This window comes from Oreochromis aureus, linkage group 11, assembly GCF_013358895.1.
Source record: "Oreochromis aureus strain Israel breed Guangdong linkage group 11, ZZ_aureus, whole genome shotgun sequence".
NCBI classification, from domain to species: Eukaryota; Metazoa; Chordata; class Actinopteri; order Cichliformes; family Cichlidae; genus Oreochromis; species Oreochromis aureus.
Genome location: NC_052952.1, coordinates 33,708,520 through 33,730,832, shown reverse-complemented (window position 1 = coordinate 33,730,832; position 22,313 = coordinate 33,708,520). Strand labels below are relative to the sequence as shown.

Here is a 22,313-nt window from a genome sequence, read left to right as displayed (position 1 = left end):
CAATCAATACTGCTGCAATTTTCTTGACCACCCATTACAACAGAAGTCAATTTGCCTTATAGAAATATCAAGAGGGGTGTTGTTTTCTTTTTCTGTGCTTTGAGGGTAAGCTGCTACACAACTGGCTGAACACTGGCTCTCTGGTGTTTGCCGTCTTGCCTGGAGGAATTATCCTAATATGCTGTCTCAGGTCTAGAAAAAAGCCAGAGGCTTGAATAACTTTGTATCTTCAAAAGCACGATCACTGTCATATTGCAGCCGAGTGAGGGAAAATAATCTTTGCCCAAAATCTTGTAACCAAGCATTTCAGACAGAAAGGATATGAGTTCCAACAGAGGCTGTCAGGAGCGGTCAGGATGGCCAGCCTAGTCTCATTCCTGGTGTAGCAGTTAGTGCCATATTGCCAGAGCTGCCGGCCTAGCTCATTTACAGAAAAAAGGAGTTTTTTGGTGTCAGAGCTTGATGCACCTGGTTAAGGCTTGAATGAGGCAGTTCTGTCACTCTCAACTCATCATTTTCAGTGCATTTTTCAGTGCATAAGGTTACTCTTGAAATGGGTGTGCTTTCGTAAATCTAACCAAGTAATTTAGTTCCAAATCCTAACTTAGCCCGGCGTAAAATTAAAAACAAAAAAACACCAGTATAAAGAAAAGCAGTACAAAACACTGAAATCCCTGACTGACAAACCTGCCACCACCATGCCTCTTCATCTCTTAGTGGCCAATATTATCGCTGCTGATGCATCAGGGCAATGAAGCCTAAGAACACCATTTGCATAATGCAGAGATGCGGGTAGTTTCTGATTAAACAGTAATATATTACAGCTCGGGATGAGAATGCACTGGGATGACTTCCTGACCCTGTGAATACCCTGATTGAGAGTCGGTGACATTGTACCTCCAAAACAGTTTTGTCTGATAATCGCCTGCCTTCAAAGCACAAAGTGGGTGTTTCAGAAGTCGAGCATTTAGTCTGGATAGCTTTTTTTTTTTTTTTTTTTAATTTCAAAAACTGATCGGATTGTACCATTCCTCTGTCTGACTTCCTGCCCTCTTCATAAGCTCTATGCAGCATGACGAAGCTTCCATCAAAAATAGCCTTGGTGCTAAGTATAAGTGATGCAGGGCAAAGAAGCGCTTCTGGGATGTTTGTGAAATGCGCTGCGGTGCATCTAGTGGAATCACAGGCATTGGCTCAGTGGACGCAATTAGTTCCGGCGGTCGTGTCGCAGCCAAAACAGGACGCAGACACCTGCAGTGTGATTCAATCATGAGAACTTCAAAACCTCCTGCCTTATCTAGCAGCGCATGATGTTTACTGTTTAAAGATTCAATCATAATTATGCCAATTATGAATTCTTGTTTCAGTTTGAGTCCTAAATACACATTGTCATGAAAATATCTGCAATTATACATGAAATATCCCCTAGTATCCCTTTTCTCCTTCTGAATTTATATTATATTGATATTAAGGTTGTTAGTCACCTTCAAGCATAGCAAATATTTGCTGTTTTTCATAATCCAAACCCTTGTGCATATATATGTCCCATATCTGAAGCTTGATGGAGTTTCTCCTTAGCATTAAACAAGTACAGCATGAAATTAGAATAGAATGAAACTGAGACACATTAATAATAAGAATAACTAAATGTACGAAATCTGTGTATTAAATGCTCCAGTGTTTGGTTGATTCTGTCTGTGGTTGTTTGTCCATACATACTCAGTGCAGAGGAGTGTGCACATTATGGTTTGTACCAACCAACGTTTGCCAATTACCTTAATCAAATTTCACACCCCACAGGGGGATAGACTGTGCCCGGATCAGATAGCAAACATAAGTTGATTAAAACATGTTTGCTAAAAGACTGGAGCGAAAGAAAATCAACACAGCTTTAGGAAATACACAAACTGCTGGCTGAGAGAGAGGATGAAAAAACATCTGAAAAAAATATATAACTGCTACTGCGTGCTGTAAAAAACAGGTTTAAATGTTTCAGTGATGAACATTCAAGAATACAATATCAGACTGATTCGTTCACCTGATTTTACCAAAAATAGTACAAAAACAACACGTCAAATGTTTGTTGAAGATATTTTTGAAGCTGCTACAGAGCCGTGCTTACCACTGCAATTCATTTTTTAACAATACTTAATGAGCATTTGATGAATGACAATACCAGTTGTGGTAATTTTGATGTAGTCTATTGTTGCAAAGCTGCTGGAACACAAGCAGAATACATTGACTAGATTTTATCGTCTGTTGCTCCAAAACCTGTACATATCGATCAGCATTAATGCTGCATTAAGCATTAATCAAAAAACCTGATGCTGGGGTTATAAATACTATAGTATCCCAGTATCCCCAGTAATACTAAAAACTACTTTTGTATTAGTTGCTCATTTGCAGCTACTGTTCATGTGTTCAGCTAGTGAGGGAAGGTACAGGCAGGCTTATAGCCCCTCCCCTCACTAGCAGCTAAACGTGTAAACAGTAGTTGACATTCAAAACAACCAATGGACATTTTCTGAGGACTTTTATGAGCTCAGTAAAGCTTGTGTATCAGCAACACTTTTGAACAGTTGTCTGTTAAATTATTAACCTTTCCAGCAAACTTTACCATTAGCCTTTTAGCTATAACAATCAATTGATTGTTAATAGCTGAGGCAACGTGAGCTGTGCCCCAGAAAAGACAGCAGTCTTATTTATATATTTTTTCATTGCATGGTGGATTTTTAACTGTAGTGTTTATTGACACTGGTTTTCGGATGTGTTCCTAATCCAGTGTAGTCATTTCCACTATAGTCGTGCCTGCATTTAAAAGAAAATAGAGATATCTGTGATTGAGTATTGGTTTTCAGCATATAGATATTACAATCAATTCTCTGAACTGTGTAAGTTACTTCATGTACTGCAGATGATGAAATTCCCAAAATCTTCTCAGTTTTATGTTGAGCAAAAACTTTCCTAAGCAATCATCCACAGAGTGGTGAATCCTTCCCATTTTCACTTCTCATCTTCACTGGGATGTTCTTTTTTATTCCCACTTGAGTATAATCAACCTCATTTGTTAGCAATGTTCCATCAGTGTTACAGGCATCAAAATTAGCATTGATTTTACAGTAGAACAAAGACATTAAATTGGCTCTTTTGACTTTGTATGATATGCAATTGCATATATGGCTTCATATGATTTGCAAGCTATGGCATTCTGTTTTTATTTACACAACTTTTTTGAAATCTTAGTTTGAGTTTCATGTACAAAAGGTTTACAGTTTCCTCAGGTAATAATAATTAATCATTACTAATGTCATAAATCTGTCGTTATAAATGTTAGTAAGTCATCAATAAAGGTTAATGAATCTGCCATTTAAAAAAAAATCATTTCAGTAGAATAAATGTTGTCAAAGTCATTAATAAAGAGTCATTAGACACACTCTAATAAGCTGTCACCAAAGGTTAGCAAGTTATTTGCATTTCTAAATGTTAATAAATCATTTATAAAGGCTTTTTTTAAAACAATAATCAATCATAGCTGCAGGTGTAAATGTTGAAGGAAGAGGTTTTATATGTATATATTGCCCATTATTCACAAACTCGACCTGCTGAAGCCTGATATTAAATTCAAATGAACTTTAGAAAGCATTTTTAACACAGAGTGGGGACACATGAGCAGGAGGAATGATTACATGTGCGCATGTGAGTATTGTACTAAGACAGAAAACAAGGGCACGGTAAATGTCATGCAAGAGGGTGAACACCAGCCAGAGGGATTTTTCATAGCCTGGCAAACCATACATTTTTTTATTACTGGCAACTAATCTACCGGTATAAAGCTGGCTACTGTGGCAAAACTTCAGAAGTGTTTGTGGAGGGTTTTCTAATGGTGTGAGTAACACAAATTAATATCTAATGTACAAAGACTAGATGCAGATATTTGTACAAATTAAACCAGAATTATCTGCATATACAGTTCATATCACTAGCGGTACGGAGAGAATGTTTTCTTGTAATTTCAGTGAATTAACCATTTGGACACATGGTTATTTCACCTTTTGCCCTGAGAAATTGTGCTATTTTCAATGTCACATTACAGCAGGGTGAAGTCCAAACCACAATCGCTTCCACATTTCCAAAAACCAGGCCGCAGAATGGTCAATGTGAGGGAAAGCCATATGGGGTTTCTCTGGAGAACTTTTTTTCCCTTTGTGTGTGTGTGTGTGTGTGTGTTTGTGTTAACAGTGTTTGCTGTACGTGTGTTCATATTCTCAAGTCATATGTATGTATGCATGCTCACATGTGCAGCACAGCATGTGTTCAATGCATGTTAATACATGTACGCTTTGATGTGCACAGTGTGATGACAGAGCGCATGGCTGTTGCATGGTTATGGTTTCCTTCTGTGTACATGCTATCTTTGTGATCTTTCTTTCATATAAATTATCATGACTTAGACTTAAATGTCTTTAAGTTTGTGTTAACGTGTGTGTGTGTTTTGTGTGTAGGTGCACACATTTCTTTAAAATTTTACTGTAAAAGCATCAGAGGAGAATATTTTGGCAGGTCCTCAAATATTTAAAGGGCTGTTTGAGGGTGAAAGCTTTGCTTCAGGTTTCAGGGTAGAATTAGGTTTAAGTTAGCGGCAATGAGGGTCATCACAACAATAAAAGTGCTGTTTGTTTGTGTGTGTGTGTGTGTGTGTGTGTGTGTGTGTGTGTGTGTGTGTGTGTGTGTGTGTGTGTGTGTGTGTGTGTGTGTGTGTGTGTGAGACAGACAGCCTGAGACGGAGAGAACTCCTGACCCACCATCGCTGTAGAGTTAATACACACCGACGTTCCGCAACTCACCAGCTGGAACTAATTAACAGCAGTTCACTCACTTTCTGTCTCTCTCTCACACACACACACACACACACACACACACACACACAGACACACACACACACACACACACACACACACACACACACACACACACACACACACACACACACACACACAAACAGCAATTTTTCCTCACCCCCCCAGCTTTTCCTGTCTCTCATGCCCTCATCTTCCTTCACCCTGCCACCCTTCCCTCAACCCCCACCCTTCCTTTACCTCCTCCCATCCCTCAGCTTGTTTTTTCCCTTTAAACCGCCTCTTCTCATACATGCACACATGTGTGTAGTGGATCACATAGTCTAGGCATGCAAACATCCACATGTGCTGACAGACACGGATTTACCAGCACGCATGCTGCACAACACAACACATGGGGAAACCCACTCCCTTGACATAGTGCAGTACAGTAGCACACAAATCACGCACTTGCTTGAATTTCTCCTCACTGTTACAGAAGGCACTGTCAGGGTTTGGTCTGTGATTGGATCCTGGTTGAGATAGTTGGCATTCCCAGCACAACTCTGCACCATCCATCATGCATGCAGCGCAACTATTGATGTGAATGTTTAAATAAAGGGTTTATTAATAGAGTAATGAACAGGTGTGGGGATGCAATGTAACACATTCACATTACTTTTGTTGGCAAACTCATGATTCCTAAAATCAGTAATTACATTATAGTTGCTAATCAGTTGTGTCACTTGCATTATAGAAGTTCTTTAATTATCTAAAAAGAAAAAGATGAAGCATGCTTTTCATCTACATTTGCATAACAGTTGCTTGACCTCAGTTACTCTCGGAGATATGAGACAATAATTTCGGGGAAGTCCACGACTTCTGAGGGGGGAGATGTACATTTCTTACTAACCATGAGTGTAACCGTCAGGTCGGTGCAAACCACATCTATGCACGACAGAAGCAGCTAGGTACTTCTGTGAACAAAACATCAAATGTTTACGAGCAGCTGCAACAGGTAACGAGCTAAACTGAAGCTAGAACACTGGATCAACAGCGATTTTCAAGCTGATCATGTGCCGAACCCAACCAAGGAGCCAAAACTTGATTTTCAACAGGTAAAAAACAGCAGTGGTGAAGAGGCTTGTACCAGTGTACAAAGAAGAGGAAATGCTGCCTCTGCTGTAGAATCACTGTTAAAATTACATTTATCTGTGCTCTATTGGCTGATAACTTAGTAACCTTGTTAACAGCTTTGTGATATTACTTAAATATTTAAAGACAAGTACTCTTATTGTGATAGGGAGTTGATATCTGTCATGTACGGTTTAACATCATATTGTTAACTGCCAGATAAAGAAAAAGTAATGCAATGGTTTGCAAGACACGGTACTTTTTACAGAGTAGATAGGTAATGGATTACTTTTTAAAAGCATTAGGTGATGTCTAGTGCAATACTTTTACCCGGCACTGATAGTGAATGAATGCATTCAAATGAGTGCATGTGTGTTTGGCAGCAGTAAATTTATAGCTTGTTGCTTAATACACTGCTCAAAAGTCAGACTTGTGGCTTGCGGCAACATCTAATGAATGAAATCTCAGCAGTAAACAACTGCTACCATGCACTCCAAGTTTACAGTGGCTGCTGTCCAGAGACACGGGCGTGCGTACAGTAACACATCTGCTTGAAAGTTCAAATTCATTCACATGCTCAGGAGCATGGAAACACAAAACAAACTTACCTCTTTCACAATCTCGTTGAAAAGTTCACTGCTTGGACACAAATGCAGCAACTGGACCAGTGCTTCCTGCAGAGAATCGCATTCTACTTCGAGGGGGGAGAAAAGCTCAAACAGAGGATGGGTTCAGGTCCTGTCCGACAAGCTGTCAAAGGCTGCCGCGGAGCTGGTTGGTTTAAAGGAACCACAATCCTCTGGGCAGGCAGGCAGGCAGGCAGGCAGGCAGGCAGCAGAGAAACAAGAGTGTTGATTCTGTGGGCTCAGCAGCAGCAGCTCCAGCGGTTTGCTTCGTCTTCCTCTTCACAACCTATTAGAGCTCAAACACACTTGCACGCTCACTGTGCTTAGGTCATGCTCAAAGTATGACTGTTGTACACCAATGTTTTGCAAGCACAGGGAAACCACATCCTGTCACATATTTACCTCCCTCTCCTGTCTCTCCCTTCCTTCTCAACCTATCTTTCTATGTAGTGTTCTCTCTCTTTTCCTGTGTCTTTCTCTCGCTCCCCTGTGATTGTCTGAAGCAACTGAGCGCTCTGACCCAGCGTCTGTTCAGAGCAGCCTCTCTGCCTCAATGTCTGTCTCTCCGGCAGCCGCACCAGTTCCACACGACTGACTGAAGAATCCATCTGAGGAGAGGACGGGGGAGAAGAGATGGGAGGGAGAGGAAAGGGAAAGAGGGAGGGGGAATGACAGAGGGGAAGCGGGGAGGGGGGTCTTCATTGGGAAATACCAGAGTTAGAGAGAGGGGGGAGGAGTAGGGGGGAGGGGGAGGAGGACGGGTGGTGGGTGTTGTTTAGAAAGTAAAAGACTTAAGAGACGAGGGCAGACAGAAAAAGTGATCAATATTTCGTTGGGAGAGGGAAGTAGAAGGAAACCAGTCGAATGCTGTGCCACATAGTCGATATATTCAAACCTGCATGCTGTGGGAATGACTGAAGAGTTTTGGGAGCTGGTGATAAGTTTGACTGAAATAGGGTTGCAACGGTTGATTTGTTGAATATGGATGTGTGTGTGTGTGTGTGTGTGTTTGATTCTCAGCATTTCACTTGTCTGTAGTGGTTATGCATATTTTATACGTCTGGGTCAGAACCTGTTAGAGCTCTGTATTTATTATTTAAGCTAGCTAGCATGTTGGACCACTGTCTGGGAAACAGGAGCTCTTAGATACATAAACCGTGATTTCCACAACAACAACACTGTTGATTCATGCTGGGACCGTCTGTCTGAGCATTGCCTCTGCAATGCAAACCATTTATTGACAGAAACAATCTGCTGACAGATTTGATAGTTTCGGCTTGTCAGTAATTTAATATCTGTATTTTTCCAGGAAGTGTCATTCAGATCAAAATCTATTCTAAAAGAGAGGCAAGTGTAGATTTTTATCGAGCCTTTGGATAATTGCTTTCATTTTCTGGACCGCAGTCTTAAAGTTCTGCTTCACTCTTATTTCTCTGATATTCCTGTTTTAACAACTAAAATACCTTCGTGACCAAGTTAGCAGCCGCTGAGGAAGGGCAATTTTAGAAACAATGGTGGTGTTTAAATTGCGTAATTCTGTACTTGAACTTGCTATTTTTAGTGCGCTGACACAGCGCTGCGTGCTGTTTACGCAGCACTATTTAAACATTTATAACTGGCAAAAAGCTGAATGTGAAATCCTTACCGTCAATGGTCATCATCTTGGCTTTATAGCAGAATGGGAGAAACTAGTAAACAGTTTTTATGCATTAAGAGGAAACATTATCAGCACTAATGAGGAAGTTATAACTACCTATCTAACAGTTCTATCAAGCACTGATGGCAGATGTGGTGTGAAATTTGGGGTGGGGTGAAAGATTGTCATCTTCAAGTATAGAGTATTAGATAAAGGTATAGTTGGAATCGTTAGCTAGGGTAAGAAAAAACATCTAATGTAGCAGTCATCATTTCCTGTACGCACAAAACGTGCTGTGTTTAATTTAAGATAACTCAATCTTGTTGAGTCAGGCACTACACCAGCACATTCATATCACACTAACAGAAGTATGCAAATTTAATGAGAGAATAATCAGATTAAATATAATGTCAGTTATATTTTTATGATGTGCATTCATGTTAAAATTCCTATTTGATATGCAGGCTTACAATAAGTATGATTATTGTCACTTTATTTTCTTACCATAACCAACTTAATAAAGTTGAAGTTGAAGCTTAATATAAATGCTGACAACAACATGTTCACCTTTGCTGCAGTTATTGTCACTAACGAATGAGGACAAGACAGCAAGAGCGATTTTTTCAATTTAACGAGATACATTTGGTTGAATTCGAGAACAAGGTGTTGAGGTCACTGATTCAGAATACCTGCTGAATGAAGATCTTGTACACGGGCCACTAATTTAACTGAGTTTTGCATTTGTTTCTCAAGGTTGTGGAGAAAGCTGTGGACAAATAGAGCTGTTTCCACAGCAGTACTCGGGTATTAGACAAAACAATATTATGCTGTTTTTAAGCCATGCTTGTTTCCTGTCTGTTAAATCACAGCTCAGGTTAAAAGTGGAATATTTTACCAGATGCTGGATGGATTCTGTACCAGTGTTTACAATCCAAATTACTCTTTTATACCAGCTATGCAATAATTTTGTTTGAATAGACCAAGACAGCAAAATGAAAACACATTAACCTGAGAGAGAGTCATCATAAGCACTGCTGCTAACCTGTTAAACATCAAACATGTTAGCACTGTCATGGTGGGCACACAGTTAACATTTAGCTCACAACACCTGACAATAGTGCCTGACAGAGGTGCTAACATGCTGCATACTCTAGTTTTATTAATCTGCATGTAGAGTGAGGCTTTCATTAGAAAGAAAGCACCAATCAAAGTTTGCTGTCAAATAAATGTAAAAATATGACAATAGTAAGAAGTCATTCTTAGATATTATGTATCTAACAAACTATACTCACCAGTCCCATACAACACGGTCATGACATTGGGCTCTTCTCAATGTCACGTTTAGCCTGAGAGTTGATTTACTTGCTCATTTGTTAGGGAGCACTAATCATATTGGCAAGATGTTTGAAAGAAAATCAGCCTCCAGGCTGCAAATTAATGATATGTCTTTCTTGAAAATGGAGATGTCCTGCCTTTGTTTGCCCTTTAATCTCCCTTCTCGAAAGCACACAGAGAAACTGCCAACACCCATATCTTAATCTGGGAAATGGGAGTCTGATTTTGGAAGGGAATTTTTCACCTCCAGAGTAAAACGGTGTGAGGGCTTGTTCTGGTAAATCATATCTTTCAAACACTGTGGAGCGGCTTAGAGTTGAAATCGCTGCATAAAAGAAAGTTTAATTGTTAATTTTGGGCATAAATTTGACTGGTTTTCCAGCTGTTTTAACTGAATGAAATCAAACAGATGCCAAAATGCTGGAGCCGCTCCGACTGGCACTGAGACTTGAATGGCACTAATGATCACCCACGGTGTAATTGTCAACATGATTTAACTTAGTGTAACAGCTAAAAAAACAGAAAGTAAAAAAAAAACAACAGATTAAAGAAGATGACATTTACATGATGCCATCTTCAGACCTTACACTTTAGTGGTTTTATTGTTTAGGTGCTAGTTAGGCATGTCTGTAATTGGTGGGAAACTTGACCCTAATGACTAAAACAAACACACAGGTCATGCTGCAGAATGGCTTTTTCCACTGGAGAACTGTGGGACGATGGAAATGGGACAAACAAAGTGAAACGAGTGATAAAGGTGAGCAGCCAAGCATAGTGTTTATGCAAGCTGTGTTTGTGGAAGCATCAGTCTTACATGACTGGCTGAGGACTTAGACAGACAGCTGATTGGATGTTTAAATAGGTCCCCTCATTTTGCAGTAAAATAATAGGAATGTTCAATCACTGGATCTATTGTTATTACTCAAGGTTTCATTCATTTGTGTTCTGTCTTTGGTCATCAACTGCCTTCCCATGTCCTCTGTAAATAGAGATGTGACAGTGCCCCCTAGTGTTCAGTGTGTATGATGGCATTGAACATAAACAAGGCTTTTAATGTGGCCTTGATTTTTTTGTGCCCTCTTCTTTTTTGTGTATGTATATAGACATTTAAAATATAGTTAGGCAAAATTCTGCCCCGTATAGTGAATTTTAGTTATTTATTTGTTTCTTCGTGTATTTATTTATTTTTACCATTGCCATCTAAATTTCACTAGTCAAGTCAAATGGCTTTATTGTCATTCCAACCATGTGCAGTGGTACAGTACACAGCGAAACAAGACAACGCCCCTCCAAGACCATGGTGCTACATATGACATGTAACAGACAATCAACACAGGACTACATAAAGCACAAGTGCAAAAATTGCAACAAAAAAAAAAAACACAAAACAAAGACAGACAGACAGAACAGAACGATACAGACACCAGACAGTGCAGACACAACAGTGCAATAGAAATGTGCAAAAGACAAAGACTTAGCATTGTGTAAAAAGTAACTTGGTGTCTGAAGGTGTGTGTGTGTACGTGTGTGTGTGTGTGTGTGTGTGTGTGTGTGTGTGTGTGTGTGTGTGTGTGTGTCACTGAGTGTTCAGGGGTCTGAACTATTATTATAAATCAGAACTTACCATTTAAATTTCACATTGAAAAGCCTGCATCCAAACAGAAACTCGGATAACAGTTATCTGTCCTTAATGAATGTACCAGATCTAAAGAAGTTGGATCCTGTTTACCATTGCTCTTTACATTTTATTGCTGGCTCCAGGATGCCCTGTATGTTTCTGTCTCTGTGCTCGCAGATTTCATCTAGCATCACTTTTGGTCAGTTAAATCTGCTGTATAAATTAACTTGACTTTCTACTGATTGAGTTTTAAATATAAAATACTCTGCAAACCATGCAAACATAAATACAGTACATAAGATGAAAACATGAGCTTTAAATTTAATACTTGGTATAAACTCCTGTATTCTTCAACACAGCCTGAAACAAGAAAGCTTACAAGAAAGCTCAGGCAAGCTCTAGGAATTTTTTTGGTATTGCATGGTGATTAAAAATCTGACAGAAATTTTCTGCCATGAGATGCTAAGTTCTGGGCTAACAGGTCTTAAATGTACTGAAAGTAATAGGCAAAGCAGTAGAAGAAAGTAAAAATTAGGTCCTTGAAGGAGTTATCTACCATCTATTTTTATGCAAAGGTAAATGAACCATGTGCCATATTAATATAATGATAAAACTACATTTGTACTTTAGATTATAAATGTTATTTAAATCTAAATTCAAATTCTAATGAATGTTTATAGCTTGAAACTTTTATGTAGACACCGTCTACATTGTAGATAACCGAAGAAATATCTATCTATCTATCTATCTATACACACACACACACATATATATATATATATATATATATATATACATAGATACATATATATATATATATTTCTAGGAAACAGGTAAATGAGTACAGTGAGGGGTGACAGTGAGATCTGGCATGTGGGGGAACAGATTGTAGTCTAGTGGCTCAGCATGAGGAACAGATTCACAACTCACAAAAAGTTCTAATGTGACCTTCAGTAGATTTTCTTAGTGTACAGGCTGTGATCAGCTGACCTGCTGCTCTTTGTGGCTCTACACAACTGAATTGAACAAGATGTCAGGTGCAGTGTCAGGAGCTATCTTGGCTGATTTGCATTTGCTAAACTTACAGTATGCTGCATATTGTCTTTATACTAGACTGTATACAGTTGGTGTAAAGGTGGAATTCTGTGTATTAAACTAAGCGTGATCATCTTAACTGCCAATTAGTCTACACATGATGTAACCGAACACTGACTATAAGGACCACAGCCACCGTGCACCAGTTCAAAAAAGTGCTTGACTATAAATTTCCCACAGCACAGCAAGCTAACCTCTTTATCCCATACAGACAACATGCAACATTTAAATGACACAAATTTAGTACAGTTACTTTGTTCTGTAGTATGTTTCATAATATGAAAATACATATTTTATCAAAACACATCATCAGTGTGTGATGTGCTTTGATCCAATCTGTGATTAAAAAACGCATTGCATGTACTGTTTAAATCTGCAGTATATCAAGTGTCACTGAGCACTTACCTTTAAATACAACTTCTTTCTCTCCTGCTCTGTCTTCCTTATCTTTCACCATCTCTGTGTGAATTTAGCTCTCACTCTTCTCTCTGTGAAATACAGCAGCTGGACCTTTAGCTAGCAACACACTGTGCGACAAATGCACACAAACCTTGACAAGCTAATACAAATATTGCATTTGAAATTACCTGACAGCTAAAAAATGTTACTTCCGTTATGCTTCCCCCTCTTTTATAGCGCCAGCTAAATGATAAAGTACTATGTTAGGGACAGCTGCACTCGTTCCGCGAGAGCAAAAGCTGTACCTGATACCATTGAACCAAAAGTAACAAGCATGAAAATGTGAGGAGTAGAAAGTACAGATATTTGTGTAAAAAACAGAGTAAAAGTAAAAAGTTATCAGAAAAAATAAAGGTTGAAGTAAAGTGCAGATAGCTGAAAATTCAGCTTAATACAGTATTTGTACAAAGTATTTGTACTTCGTTACTTACCTCCTCTGACCGTCAGTCTGAGCATGGGCTGGGTTTTTTTTTTTTTATATCTGTATAAATGCATGTGTAACACAGTCAGTATTATGGCCTTTGTTCTCACAATATTTTACAAATATTTGCCCCCAGAGTCAGAACAGTATTTAGGGAAAAGCCTGTAAATTATGCTGCCACTTTTTCCACAGAAGAACCCGAAATCATAAGAACTGCCTCCTGTGCAGACAGTTTAAGTCAGTTTCAAAGGCACAAAAATGCTCTCTCTGTCAGAGTGATTGCTCTTAATGTGCATTTGTTCTTGACATATTATTGCTCATGATCTGGGGGCTGTGTTCACCTGCTTGTACAGTGTGTCACTTGTATTTGTGGGATTGTGTCTGTAGTCATTAAATATCTTCTGCCCTTTAACTCAATAAAACTGTTAGCTTGATAAATAAAGGATTTTGTGTCAATAGTGTAATTGTTCTTTTTGTATGCTTTTACACAGCTATGTTTACAGACTGTTTTGCCATACACTAATTTGTCAAAAAAGACAGCACACCAGCATCCCACATACAGACAAGCTTGACTCAAATTTGACCTTTTGTTTAATATAGATATGCACATAACAATTTCATTTTCTTTGACTGCAAGACTCCTGAAGCCACATCATAAGACAAATGTACTAAATGACTAAATGATAACATGGTTTTTGTTCTAAAATATCGAAATGCTTAAGATTAGTGAAAAGGCATTAGTACTCTCACCAGAGATCTTTTTCAAGAACCAATTTAATCATGTAGATGGATGAAGGCTGCAGTGAGATTGTTGTAAGATATGTTAAAAATGTACAAATGTACATGTTACAAATGTATAATTCAGAAATAAAACTGATCATTGCAATTTTTTTCTTTTTTTTCTTACCTGTTGGCTGTACAGACTTTTCTGCAGAGTGAAAGCATTCAGTAGCCTTTTTTCTCTTAAAATCAAGAAAGACTTGAGCCTTTCTTGCACATTTCCACAGAGCCACACCTCATAAGGCTGTCAGTTTTCTGCCCAGGGTGTCTGCCTGCAGCTGCACTTCTGTTCTGTAATGGCTACTATTACTTTAAATGGTGTGCTTTGATTCTTACTTCATGAGAAGACCTTATGTTTCAAGGATGTATGCATTTCTGGATGTACACAATGCCAGTGGTACATGAAGAACTACTCCCATTCAATCCATCATTGTATGAATACTTATCACCACTGACAACAGAGAGCAAACTGAGTGAAGTTTGTATTTCTGACTGAACAATTGCTTTACAGCTTGTATAACTGGGTATCCATACGTCACATATCTCACTCTTTAAAAATAGCTTACATCATCGTTTGAACTTGCAGCAAACTTGATTTCATTACTTAAAGGGTAAAGCCACGCTGGTGCCACAGCTTTCAGAATGGCAGTGCGTGAGTTTTAGTCAGTCCACCACTTTGGTTCACACTGAAAAACATTAGCAACTATCATATGTTAAATTAATTAACATTAATTCATGCTTTATACATTTAACATCAGGTGGATTATCACAAAATGTATAAAAACCCACAGGACCATGACGAATGATTTTGGCTTTTCCTTTAGCATCACCATGGAGTTGACATTTGTAGTTTTCAGTGAAAAATCTGGGTAGCTATTATGGAATCCTATGAAATGTAGCAGGGACCATCATTATATTAAATTACATTAATCTGGAAGACCCATTTGTCAAAAGTGACTTCAATAAGTGCACTCAAACTCAAAAGAACAAGAATTACATGTAATTGAAAAGTTAGAGAGCTATGTCGCTATAAGTGGGGTTTTTTTAAAACCCTTTGTCTTCTTGTCTGTGTGAAATGTGTGGACAACTCCTGAAGATGCTGCAGTGCCAGTGCCTCTTTACTGCTAATGCAGTGCCAGTTTTATCAAGAACTAGTTCCACACATCTCCACAGAAATAAAAGTCTGGTGACTGTGCCGAAAAGCAAGTCACTGCAAAACAACCGGGCTCAAAGGCAGTATTATACTGTGGGAGGTTCTACCTTTTCTTATCAAACAAAACTTCTGTTATATAAGGCTATGTAACATTCAGTTTTCAAACCTGTCAAAATGACCTGTTTCTCAAAAGGTATCCAAAAGTTGGTACAAAATGAACACTGATTTTAACTGATTATCTCAGGGCTCTAGTACCATCACCACACCAAACTGTGATACTTTTTATGTTTATTTTCCAAGCTAGCACAATAAACTATGACGCTGAGAACAACTTTTCTTGTGAAACACAAAAACAAACCAGGACAGAAAAATTATCTGAAGCAAAAGTTTGCTGGTGACCTGTCCTGGGTGTACCCTGCCTCTCAGCCAGTGATAGCTGGCATAGACTCAAGCCCACCCGTTACCCCGAATTGGATAAGTGGTTACAAAAATCAGTCAATGATTGGCTTATTTGATGTATATGCACACATTTACATCCTCGTCCCTTTTATTTAACTTTTATTTATCATAAGGTAAAATTTATAAGATTAATAATTACTTTTGCATGAGGAAAACATGCACAGACACCAGGGGAAACCATGAGGTTAGCAGTAAGCTATCATGCCACCTTAAGTCTAATATATGTCGTTGTCATACATCCATATTCTCTTACCCAACTTGGGGTTGCAGGTGGCTGGATTCTACTCCAGCTGACATTGGGGAAGGTTCACTCAGGAGAGGTGCACACTAGGTTAACTGCTGATTCTAAATGGCTGTAGGTGTGAATGTAAGCATGAATGATTGTCCGTCCAGGGTGCACCTTGGAAAGGCTATTGACTTTAATAACGACATGTTGCTAAAGACTGAAATAAAATCAACTGTGAGTCATAATTAGTCCCCTTAGGATGCTAACATTGTAAAAATTTATGATGATATTAAAGTCAAAAGGCCACTTGTTCTACCATACAGGACCTTGAATTTGATAGGTTTGTCTTCTACCCATGCAACAGCCACTTAGTTTTACCCAGTTGTATAAAAAAGCCTATTTTCTCTTACGCATTACAGCTCATTTTGAAAAGTGCTCCCGATTTCAGTGATAAAAGTAACCAGTGTGACAGAGAACTGACAAAAAAGATTGTGCTATGCTCTGAATTGAAGAAATGTTGCTCCAAGATACCATTTCTACTTTGCCTATGTATAGTTCCTAACAGTTTAAGCAACGGTGTAAGCCACTCATTTCCAACATTTTATCTGCAGACAAACTGCAAAAAAAATTCTTGATTTCATCCCCAGAAAAATATTAGGAGAAAAAAAACATGATTAAAGGATTTTGCATGTTGTGATTTTCTGCATTTTCAGTTGCTTTTTGTGTTTGACAAACTGATCTGATCTTTAAAATGATTAAGGTTAAAATAATATCACTGTGAATTGTTCAACTGAATTTGCCTTAAAGATCTGCTGATCCCCATTCCTTCATGCTGTTGTCAATTAATCTTTTAATGTGTTGCATTTTGTGCAAATGCAAGTTATGGGCACCTCTTTAGCCTACCCAAGCAGTACAGCTTTAATCCGTTTTTATATAAAAGCATACAACTTTATCTTCTAATCCATCAGTATCAGTATTCCTTATTTGCTTTGACCTCAGAAACCTTTCCATTCTATGCTGTGTAAACACAGGTCAATACATCAGGTAGTCACTAAACCCTCGGGCTTAACAATTCCCTGTTTACTCGCGGTCAGGTGCACTCTTTTGAAGAAAGGGCCCCTTTAGTGCAATGAGACAGAATGTCTTTGTCCAATATCCAGTGTTTTCCCTCGATACTCCTGGAGGGGGATGTGTTCTGTTTTCGACTATACTGAGCACTTGACATGGATCTATATAAGGAGGCAGAGGAAAGCGCCAACTCACCTCATCGTCCTGAAGACCTGGAGCAGGTATGTAAGATCTAAGCATTTTTATAGTTTTTCTTATATATTATACAACAAAGGCAATAGAAAAAAATATACATATTTATATATTTTGGGGTGTTGTTTGTTTATTTTTTAACACGGATTTGTTTCAGAAGAATTTTGTCTTGACAGCATTTCAGTATTTATTTAAAACTATTTCATGGATGGATGGCAAGCTAAAAACTACACCAAAATAAAAAAAATTAGATCTAAATTCTATGAAATGCAACAATGTTTAAAAACATCATGAAAAAGAAAAAATGACTTTTGTTTTATCGTTCTCAGAGAAAATGCTAGCATTCCTCATTTGCATCGTGGCAGTGCATCAGGTGCTCTCAGCATGTGTTTTGGTGAGTAGAAGTGCAAAGTTTTCTTCTCTACTACACAATAATGTGGCATATGTTATCATATACTGCAAGAATTTTGCATGGGCTGAAAAGTCTATATATTAGCGTTTAAAACCTCTTTATTTGTTTTGTGAGTCCTCAGTAGAGTTTAAACTAAAATATTCTTTATTTTCATTCACTTGGTATTGTTGAATTAAGTTTTTCATGCAAGACAAATGATGCACAAGTATGCAATTCTCCACTATTATCCACATTTTGGGGACCATTGGGACACATCAAAGGTTTTGCAGTGTTAATTGTTTATGAACTTTCCCAGCACAGCAGTGAATGAAGTTGGTAAAAACAAACAAACAAAAAAAACAAAACAAATAACAGCATTAGAATCGCTACAAGTAGAATTAGCATTTGTAATCTGTTTCATTTATGAGAAATTAACTTGAATTTTCCTTTCATTTTCAAATGCTACCTTCCATGGTGTGTCCACAGCCAGGTAAGCACTGTGGAAAATGCATTAGGCATGTTTGCAAAAGTATTTTATTTTCATCATCATCTGAAACTGTGCCAGTAAGTCTCCCCGTAAGATTTATGCATTTGGCCCAGTTCTCTCTGTGTATTCTTTTCTTATGTCAAGTCATTTTAGAGCAATTAAACCAGGATATGTTTGTGAGTCATATCATGGATATTAAACCACAGGAGTAAATACCACTCCTTATTATGTCTGTAATCCAGTGTTACACATTGATTTTTAATGTCTGTGTGTGTGTGTGTGTGTGTGTGTGTGTGTGTGTGTGTGTGTGTGTGTGTGTGTGTGTGTGTGTGTGTGTGTGCGCGTGCGTGCACGCGCTCATGCAGACATTTGCCCACAAAATGCAACGGTTCAGGCTGAGATCGTAGACGTGCACAATGCGTTCAGGAGAGCGGTTCAGCCTTCGGCATCTGACATGCTGATAATGGTCAGTCGTGCTTTCAACTCTAACAGTGAATGTGGCTCCACAAGTGTTTACTCACAATCCTCAGCATTTGTTTTCCCTCCTTCGTAGGAGGGGATAAAAATGATAAAGTGGGAGAGGTTTACTGCACCTCACCCACAGTCCTGTAAATCATAAAAGCCTTTGCAAAATCCAGACTGTATAGTTTAATGATAAGGAGGTGACTCAATCCTAACTTCCAGTTTTTATCCAGTTGTTATTCAAGCGACTCAGATTGTATGCAAATGTATTGAAGCTGTGTGACATATTCAAATACATTACACCATTTTATTTCATGGATAGATTTAATCAGTCTAAAATATGATTTATATATTAATCACATGTGATTAATGTTTCTTTTATTGAAGTGTATTCAGTGTAGGAAATCAAGCCAGAGGTTCTGAAAGCAGGAGAATAACGCTGTTTCATGTCCTTGCCAAACATACTGTGTGCAGTGGTGTGAGGCTTCAGCAGAGAAGTAAAAAGAAAAATTGCACGTTTGTGTTGGAACCTTTGGTAGAATAGCAAACTGGCTTGTGTCAAATAGCAAGGGCACTTCAGTTAAAGCCATTTCATATTTGAAGCATTAGAATAGGATGTATTTTCTAACTTTGCATTCTTATTTCTCCCATTTTTCCAGGCATAAATGGGCTCCTTTTCAGCACAAATCTAACCAGAGAATGATTTTTTTTTCCTTAGGGATTGTGGGTGTATGTTCAAAATGTAATGTTTTTATTCTTTTTCTTTTATAGAGCTATAGCGATGAGGTAGCAGCCAGTGCTCAGGCTTGGGTTGACCAGTGTATTCTGGCTCATGGAGCACCCAGCACCCGCCTGCTCAATGGTATATTTCTCCACCCTTTATTCCTTCTGTTTCATTCCTTCTTCTTTTTTTTTTTTTTACCTTGCACCACATCTCCAAATCTGAATCTGTCTCAATTTAAAGGTTCCCTCTGAACTGAACAAACCTGTGATTGATGGTCAGAATCACAGTGAACTTTATCTTATCTTCAGTCTTAATACCTTCTTTTAATAACAAATTACACAGAGTAGAATATATTATCTGCGAGGAGATAATCATCTATAGGCTTTTAATGAACCCCATTTTATCTAAATAATTTAATCTACTGTGACATGAAAACAAAAGTCTACATTTGTAGATCCTAATAAATAATCAGTGCTGCCATGTTTCCCACTGTCAAAAAGGATATCACTTGGGCGAGAATCTGTTCTATTCATCTTCTCTTAAGTCGTGGACTGATGTCATCGGTGCGTGGCATAGTGAGGTAGAGCGCTACAATTACCCCATTGGATCCACCAACGGAAAATCTATTGGTCACTATACACAGGTAACAACAGCTTATACAGCGAGGTTTCTGCTTTCTTTTACCTGTTTGATAGCTGCTTCTTTTTATTAACCCTTTAAAGCCAGGGTTATCATAAGTTGTTTACATGACTTTTTGTGCATTTTTGAGACTTCGCCACCATCACTGTGATTCATTTCCCTCCAAAAAACTGAAATAAGTTGCATAGTAAATCGAAAGGAATAAAATGAAAAAAAGAATGGATGATGTAGCAAATGTGTTACAAATTAAAACTCATATATGCAAATTAATTCTACATGTTTTTATTCATCAGACGGTTCTGTAAACACAACATTTTCGATTAGAGCTTTTTTGGCAATGAATTACTGATTGAGACTTTAATGGTTAACTGTGGATCAAATGACAAAGAAAACGACTTCTTTCATTTGATACAGCTTTCAGCATCTTTGGAGTTGTTGTTTTCTCAATTTATTACTGTCTTGCTGAAGTCTTACAGATCTTTACTCAGCAAAACATTCACACAATAACAAAGTGGATACATGGTACCTAAGGAGTAAAACACAGAACCCAAAAGAGCATGAATCTTGGGCTTGCACTGATCAGGTGGCCAAACAACACAACTCCAGCTGAGTGAACATATTATTCTTGAACTGAAATAAACTGAAAAGTTTCCACATGAATATAAGCTAATATAAGCTTATCTAAGCAAAGTTATTCCTGAAAGTAGATCACAGAGCATTTTAACACCAGGGATGCCTTTTGTTCTCAAGTAGCCTCAGTTCTTGGTAGCTGTTTAATGCTTTTGGTCTAGACTGACAATATTATGCTGTAATACTATAGTAATATCTGCTGCTTTGTCAGATAGACATTTATATTGTGAATCACCCACTAAGGTCGACACATTAATAAAGTCTATCTGACACATTTGCTGTTTATCATGCTGCAAGAAACATTTTTGCACCACTCCGAGTAAACTACAGACAGTTATGATGAAAATCCCAAAGGTCAGCCCGTTCAGAAATGACGCACTGAACTACGGCTAATGATTGGCTGATCAAAGCGCTACATGAAAACACTGGCTCACAGGTATTCCTAATAAAGTATTCTGTGAAGATTATACAAAATACACAGAAAGAGTAAGAATTAAGTAGAAAGTGCAGACAGTGATAAGAGAAGTCCAAATGATTAAGTACAAATATTCCTTCTAGTTTATCGTTGTTGAATAAAAGTATGTTGCTTTCTGTTGCTGTAGGATGCTTTTGATGTCATGATGAAGGACTCTGTTTGTGTCTTTCTCTTTACTAAATATTCATTTTATGGTGAATTGTATGTTCAGGATGAGTGGCCCTTGCTGCTTTCAAAAAGAGAATCCAAACCTATTTAGAAAAATGAAATTTTTATATTTCAAAAAGCAGTTGTTTAATCACTGTAAACAGGCACTGTGTTTTTAGGAAGATAAATTTGTCTCTTTTAACTAAAACAAATGTAGTGCTTTAAATACAAATTAACTTGCAGAGTGTAGTGCCCAAATTTTTCCAGGCAGCCAAGAATTAGCAATCTTAAAACAGGACAAACATAAATGAGTTATGTTCATATTTGAGCAATCAGTAGCTATTTCAATGTTTCCACACTGGAGTATCTCTAAAACCAACGTCTTTTAGTTTTTCTCGTCAGGTCATATGGAACAGCTCATACAAAGTTGGCTGTGGAGCAACGCTGTGCCCTGACAACATCTATTACTATGGCTGCCATTATTATCGCGCGTAGGTGACACCTTTCACACCCGTAAAGCCTACAGTGGCTTTATTTAGCAATCTTATCAGTGAAGGTAATAAACTGAAGTTTGAGGGTGGAGCAAAAACTGAGCACACTTTTTATTTAACAGAGGAAACTTCAGGCGATGGGTGCCTTACACAGCTGGACCCCCATGTGAATCCTGTCCTAACAACTGTGTGGACAAACTCTGCAGTAAGTAAATGTATTACAAACGTGGTGTTTAATTACTGGGCTGGTAAAATGTGTTGTTGATAATGAAGACAATGAGTTAATCATTGACTTATTTTATTTATAGACAACCCCTGTCCTTACATAGACCATTACATCAACTGTCCAATCTTGAAAAACACCACTGGATGCAGTAATGAGCTGGTGAAGGCTTGGTGCCCTGCTTCGTGCACATGCACCACCGAGATCATTCCAATAGGCTGAAGGCTAAACTGTTGAGTCTGCAAACTTGGGCTTCAGCCCAGTACTGTTCACATGTTCTTTGTTGGTTCTCTGTTTGTGACACAAGAAAAGATACCAATGACATATGAAAGAGAACATGGAAAAAAATAAAGAAAAATCTGTACCATTGTCTGAAGACATTTTTTTAACACTTCACCTTTAATCAAAGACAGTTTGGTCGTCGTAGATTTCATTCAACCTGCTGATTGCAGATTGTGGACAGACCGTCATAATGAATTGCAGTATTTTGTCGGAACAAACATCAAATAAAGTGTTATTGTTAATCCACTGATGCTGGCAGCACCAGATGGTGCATTTAAATATTGACTCAGCACATACTCATACATTAAGTATTAGTACATTAAAA

At 38.1% G+C, this 22,313-nt stretch overlaps 1 protein-coding gene and 1 long non-coding RNA gene across 2 annotated transcripts in view; one reads left to right on the top strand and one right to left on the bottom strand.

Annotated features, from left to right (window-relative positions):
* The window catches only part of LOC116311336 (raftlin), a 125,068-nt gene extending 117,850 nt beyond the window's left edge, over window positions 1-7,218 (bottom strand). Inside the window, exon 1 of the mRNA XM_031728425.2 lies at window positions 6,578-7,218. The gene's annotated coding sequence lies outside the window, so the exon portion shown is untranslated. The remainder of the gene's footprint in view (window positions 1-6,577) is intronic.
* Window positions 7,219-21,448: 14,230 nt separating this feature from the next.
* LOC120442606 lies at window positions 21,449-22,000 on the top strand. Its single transcript, XR_005614814.1, has 3 exons — window positions 21,449-21,483; window positions 21,606-21,688; window positions 21,792-22,000. It is a non-coding gene; the product is annotated as an uncharacterized LOC120442606 (long non-coding RNA).
* Window positions 22,001-22,313: the final 313 nt, after the last annotated feature.